Here is a 7,345-nt window from a genome sequence, read left to right as displayed (position 1 = left end):
CCTTTCTGGCCTGCTTCTGAGGTCTAACTCTTCTGAAGCACAGGCCATCTCACCTACAAAGAATGTTGTGTAGCAGAATGAGACTTTAACCTTGAATTAGCATGTTTTAGTACTGTCCTCACAGATATACTAACAACTCGGGGGGGGGGGGAACCCAAAACCAGTGTGAGAACAGCTTAGCCAAGAGAGAAATAACTTGTGAAAGCTTAATGATTGGAATTAAAGAGGACAGATGATATGGTACCTCTTTGCCTCAAAAGTTTCTGGGATTTTTAGAAAAGCTCTTTGTTCTTTCTGTTACATAGTTGGTGTTCTAATTGTGATCATAAAAGCTATTTTTACAGCACTTTAACAGCTAAATGATAATAATGCCAAGAACAGTAGCTGTGTTCTAAGCAACACGATGGCTGTAATTGATAATTTAATAGTAATTCTAGTGTAATATAGTAAATAGGAAAATGAAATATAGTAGTGGAGAAAGTATATATGTATTTGGCAAGCTACAGTAGCCAGACAGAAATGATGCAACTTGAGCATTACTTTTTCAGGACTATATATTCATAGTACATTAAGAAAAGTGTTCATATTTTTCAAAGAGAGCCACATTCAATTAACTTTTCTTCAGGTTTCCCTGTAGAAATGATTCAAACTTACAATAAAAAAAATAAAATGCTTTGTCAGGGCTCTGGTGCAGAAACAGCATTGGTAGAAATAGTTTGTGCACACCACATCATGGGCCGCTATATTTATAAAAAGCTTAGGGACTATCACAGATGACCTCTCTGAGCCTGAACAGTGAAACTGTACCACCTCCAGGTCGCAGTGACGCAGGCAGACATAGACTCAAGGACTATCTCCTTCCAGGCCCTGTGGTCTTGGCCTCCTTCACAATAGGAGGAGTCTCTCATGCTTCTGAGACACATCTGCTCAGACAAGTACCCTTGTAATTTCACCTTGCTGTGGGAAGTGTGAGCACAGAGAGCACAGACACAAAGCAAGAAAATACAGTTTCTGTAGAGAAATCCCTCAGTATACAGAGCGACGAGGTTTAGACACAAAGAACCATTTAAGGACTACAAATGCCTCTTCCCCCAACAGATACTTGGACCGATTTTGTTTAACTCCTTTAGCAAAGGTTGTCCTACACTTTTTCCAGCTCCTATTTCTCATTCATATGGGTTTCCAAACTAGACAGGCACTCTCCTTTAAAATACAGTCATTGTTAGTCTTCTAGTCAGTTGAAAAACTGAAGCTGTCCCAGCAACAAAACTGGAGAAATGCTTTGTGCTCTTCTTTCTCCCCTCAAAATAGTTTTCTAGGAAGAAAATCTGTGCAAATTAGAAAGCCATGCTGGCATGTATTTCATGGTTCAGCGGAGGCATATAGATAGTTTTTCGTTCCTCTCAGTCATTCATTTATCGCATCAAGTTCCTCCTACAGAATGGATTGCCCATTTTACAGCCATTTATGGTTATAAACAGAATCTTAAGTAGGTCCAAGCGTAACTCCCAGTTCACAAGGATCACCTCTACATCTTTATGCAACTGCTTATTTAAAAGTTCCTCCATCCACTGCCATTGTTTTGTGATACAGAAAAACTTACTGCAGCAGAAAATCATGGAAGGTCTCTCCCAAGGGAGTAAGGAGTTTCTTTAGCCGGGAATTTTCAACCTCGTGTAGACAAATCTATAGTAAATGTAACATATGGAAGACTCACATCAGACAAAGGAAGATAAAAGAAGTTTAGAGAGTTTTACTATTTCTTCTTCCAAAATAATGTTTTTAAAATGCTAGATGTACCATAACTGAAACACTGTCAAAAAAAAAAGTTTGTATTCTTCCCTATATTACTACTAGATAATTTCTGTTGTATTAGGTTCAGAGAAATGTTTTAGTACACATTGGGCCAAATCCTGAAGTACTACTTGGTGTGGATATTAATGAAGGATTTGCTGAGGGGTCGTTTTTCAGGGTTTTTGGTTTTTTGGGTTTTGGTTGGGGTTTTTTTGTTTGGTTGTTTTTTTTTTTCTCCAGAATTTTTAGTTGAACTAGTATACAGAATCTAATTCTAATCTCCCAAGGTTTCACTCTTGCCACCCTGAAAACTTTGCCTTCCTTATTAGCTACAACTCAGAAGTGAACCTGAAATGACCTTCCGATACAGACTCCCCAAACTGACCTCTGCTTTTCAAAAAGCCTGTGCAAGTGCCATTTTTGAGTGAAGTAAAACAAAACCACTGGAACAGATATTCTGCTGAATATTTGTTCCTTAACATCTTTGTTCTGTTTCCTTTGGAAATCAGCATTTGAAATTCCTCTGTTTTACTGAAATCAAAGATAGCTTTTTTGAGTCTTTACATCCCTCAATATATGGAAAATTAGTGGCGTTTTTTTGAGGCTTCCATTTTTTGTGCTTGTTAACTGATCTGCAATATTAATATAAAGTAGATTATCATGTTTCCCTCCCTTACAAAAAGCATAAGCACATTGAACAACCTAATTAATCCTAATTAAATAGAAAGTCACGGAACACTTCTCTCGACCAAAATAATTTAGAAATGCCCTTGTGTTGATGGCTTGCAATTTGCAGAATTCATTTTTCAAATGAAAAAGACAGATGTATTTTTCCCTGATCTAAAGGATCTGGATAAATTAAAACTAATTGGTTTTATGTGTTTCTGATAATTGAACGAGATGCATGTAAGCCATATTATGATGGCGGAAAGAACAACCCTTAATTTTTATAAATGCGATGCAGCAAATGACAGGATCTTAAAGTCTATTAAGGGTTAGAATCAAACAGTAAAACAGAGCTCTGCTCTGTTAGAGGAAGAGTCCTAGAGGATGTACCAGAGACCTTTACAGTACCAGAGTCACAAATAGTGTTTTCAATGTAATTCATTCATTGCCAGAACTGGTTGAAATGAAACACAAACAGGAAAATCTCAATTCTCACTTTCCAATCTTAACATATTCTTGTGTGTATAGCCAACTACATTAGCAGAAGTAGATAGCACTTCACGTGGCTTCTATAGCTTGACTACTTGGATGAGTGCCCCTTCTATATATATAAAAAAAAAAAATTAGACATTATCAGGCAGGCAGCCAAATGGCAGCCAATTAAAATATTTCAGGGACTCCCAGGTAAATGCTTTAGAAATAAGCATTCAACTGAAGTTAACAGCTGTTTGTATTTTGAGAACAAGGCACATTCATTTTACACTGCAAATTTGCTCATTAATGGTCATGGAAACATGGCTGTTTCATATTAAGCCATTACATATACAGATGTCGGAATCTGGCATAACAGCACAGCACCCTGGCTGGATAGTGCCAGTCTGATGATACTTCACCAGCGATTCTGTGACCTTCCCTGAAATGCACTGAGATACCTAGTGGAAGACAAGCAGAATAGAAGCAATTGGAATTATGGAATTATAGCACTTGGGAATAACACAAATTCCACATGATTCCTTTATGCTATGCCGGATATTTCTCTTCTGGCAAGCTGGAGGAAGAACTGATATTTAAAACACCAAGATACAGAAATGACAGAAAAATATTTCGCAACTTGCTACCAGCTAGATTTGCCTGTAGAAGTCATCCACTGGTGCCAGGCAATCTGGTAGATCCACTGGGGAAGGTAATTTCAAGAGAACAGTATGAGACAGGAGTCTTCACAGACTCTTCTGGTAGTAGCTCCACTTGATGCACCATTAGTTTGGGGTATAAGAAAAAATAAATGCTGGCTGGTAGGAAAGAATTCTGTAATGGCTGTGGGTAGTAAAGTTCAAAATGTTAATACGTGGGCAGAGTTTCCCCATCAGAGATGGGCAGATGATCTCTGTGAAGCACAAGAGCTCCTCCAAGCATCTAGAAACATCTGATTATGGCCATATGCTAATCCTGCTTAGATCAGCAGTGCTCTGATAAGTAAACTGCACAAGTACATTGCTCTTGGTACCGAAACCAGGACAAGGTCATAAAGCTTGACAATGGACAGAAGACACTTCCTAGGTTTTCATCCTTCCCAAATTATTCAATTCTCTGGCACTAAGTATGTTTGTAACAAGCCTCTAAGCAGAAGAGTAGTGGAGTCAATTTTTTCCTGGGTCTCACACCAAGCTCTTAAGAAAAAAATCATGGGGAAAAAAACAAGCTGAGAGTGTTGGAATATTAGTATTTAAACATCACACAAAAATCACGCCTCATGTATCTTCTTTAGTTGAAAGGACACAAAGGAAACATTCGCTCACAAGATAACAAAGGAGCCCTCAAAATCTCTCCAGTAATCCAATTCAGTCCTTGCCAGGTTCACCCATTCTTGTACTGTATAACCACCAAAAATAGTAAGCCCACCTGCTCAGCAAGCAGTCTCTTACAATGGTGTATATTATATTGAGAGTTGCTGGAAAGCAAAAATGGCCACATTCAAAAAGGCTAAAAGAAGAGAGACAGACCTGCAGAGTCTGCCAGACTACTGAAAAGTAGGTGTGTCCACATGAATCCTAGAATAGTTTAATATATAATGAATGTGATATCCTCTTTCAAAATCCAAATTGATTGCCAAGTTAATTCATAGGATTTATGTTTTGTAAAATCAGGTTACCAAAAGTTGAAGTACACAAAAAGACATGTAGACTCACCCTAGAAGCTCAAAAAAACCCCCAACTAGTCTGTCACTTTCCCCCCCTCCTTTTCTCTTTCTCTAACTGGACATAAAAGATCATTTTTCTGTGCAAATCCCTTGACACAGGTTTAGCTCCAGCCATCCCTACAACAAGCACAGGAGGAAATAAAAAACAAAACAAAACACCAAACCAAATCATAATCATTTGCACATTGTATTTGTATCAAGGCAGAAGTGCAGAGAAGTACATCAAACCACATCCATAAATATAAGCAGCAAGCTTTCAACACTAGCTTTGTTCTATTTGCAACAGAAAAACAAGCAATAAATGTCATAGAACTGCATCAGTTCAGATGCTCTTTTGGTCTTCTAGTTAGGATATCAGTTCCACCACTATGTCTTGAAGAGAGAAAAAAAAAAATCCACACCAGAAAGACATCTTCAAGTGTGTTAAACCTAGGAATACAAAACCGAGATGCATTTAAATCATCACTGACTAACCAAAGAGATTACTAATACATTGAAGTAAGCTTATTTTTGGTCCAAAGTTTGTTAGAGGTATTATCAGAAGCATTTTTTCTTTCAAGAAAAAAAGGATGGGAAGGGAAAACTGTTAAAATCAGATGTTGAAAACAGTCAGTGACTTTCTAGTTATCTCCCACAAGCACAAACACAAAGATTAACCTGACTGTTGAGGGCTCTAGGCATACCCTACAAGTAGCACCTACTTCCGCGGTTTTCTAGTTAAAAACGGTTGGGAACAGCATGGAAGCAGTCAGCCTATCTCTGCAAGGGAAATGAGTGTAATAGGAATATTTGGAAAAGTAACTCAAAAAGAAAGAAAAGGTTACATTCATGAGAGAAGAGCACTGGCCTTAATCTACAAAGTACACCTGCTTTCTTTTTTTATTCTTAGAATTTCTGGCAAAGAGCTACTGTAATAAAACATCAATATATGGTAAACTCTATAAAGAAAACTGAAGTGGAAAATATGCCCTCACCTTAAAGACAAGAAATGAGGCAAGAAATCAAATCAATGGTCTGTTCAGCCCAACGGCTCTAGTTTTTATGAATTAGGGTTACTGAAGTATTTTTTCCTGTAAAATAAATTGTTGAAAAGATTACTGTCTGTGTACAAATTACATGAAATGTTAGTGCATAACTGATGGGGGGGTCAGATGAGAAATGCATACCACATTAGAGTTCTATGGCGTGGGGAGAATACAAACAAGTATGTGTTTAATTGTCAGAACCTAAATAATATATTGGAATGTTTCCACTCATAGGAAGGTCACTTGCCACCTCTGAACACAGAATCAATCACAAGGTTTTCAAGATGAGCACTCAAAGACATCTTTAAACATTTGAGGCTATAAACAAAATTAATTTCTTAAAACTATCTACATTTCCTAATTAACTAATTTAGCGATGGAAATCATGACCTTTAATAAAAGGCATCTGACATGAAGTTTCATAACTTACTGATCACTGTTGCTGTGGTGAAAAAAGACTGCAGTAGACACATAATCCTTTCATTAAATATAAAATGGATAACAACATGGTCAAAAGTATGTACAGTGTTGCACTCTGAATTTCACCTTTTATAAACTCCTCATTTAAAGCAGTTACGAGAGAACTGTGGAACATAGATGGAAGATGTAAAGCAGGATATAAAGCTTCTCTTTCCATATGTAAGTTTCTGTGAACCACAATTACCATTAGAGTCCTGTCAGGTGATTTACCTGTAAATGGGTAAGAATAACTGTCAGACAAAAGCTTTTAATTAATCCCACTTTCAAAATTTCCCAACACAATGAGACAGAAATCCTTGTGACTGCCATTTGATACACTTTTTTGGATCAAAATTCGGGGGGGGGGGGGGGGGGGAAGCTTTTAAGATGCTTTGAAAAGCACCTTAGAAAACACAGTAGAGAAAACTAATAAAAGAAGGAAAAAAAGTGTCCACCACATTCAAATAGAACATGATGAAGGAAAAAACTTCAGAGAAAGCTGAAGCATGCTGTTGTGTCTGAGAATCCTAAAGATGTTACCAAAAGACACCAGTCAGATCATTTCAAAACCATAACTTCCTGCCATCTCCACAGAAAACTACTCAACTACTGGGTACAATTAAGCACCTCCTCAAAAAGAGAGCAGAAAGCCACCAAAACCTCTTTACACTGAAGTACCATAACAGCATGTGACAGCCATGTGACCTTTTACTGAAGTTATTTTAATTGCATTTAACCTTACATTAACTGGGAAGGGGAGAAGAGGAGGAAGAAGAAACCTTTTTATACAACACAGATGCAGCAAGTTCAAAAGTACAGTTGAGGTCTTGTCATGATCAGATAGAGAAATTAAAACAGTTTGCTGAAATCAAAACCACCCAAGATCATCTTTTAACTGTATTTCCTCTTTGTTCTCTTAATCTTAAAAGGCCTGTAAGATAGCAACCTCCAGCACAGCTGAATTTGGTATGCTGAACATAGATCACTCCAACCTGGCATATCGGAACAGTGAAAGTAGTACAATGCAGAAAGAGAACTGACTTCTCATTGACGCTGAGCAGAGGGAGTCAGGTTTACTCCTAGTTACGCTACCTGCTGAAACTAAGAAGAAAGCAGTATAGCAGGAGAAGTAAAATATACTACGTAAAACTGTTAATTTCTGTTCTGCAAGGCGAAAGTCCCTCAGTGGTAAAATATACCATAA

This window comes from Ciconia boyciana, chromosome 7 (genome assembly GCF_034638445.1).
Source record: "Ciconia boyciana chromosome 7, ASM3463844v1, whole genome shotgun sequence".
Taxonomy (NCBI): domain Eukaryota; kingdom Metazoa; phylum Chordata; class Aves; order Ciconiiformes; family Ciconiidae; genus Ciconia; species Ciconia boyciana.
Note: the sequence above shows the minus strand (reverse complement) of the source record.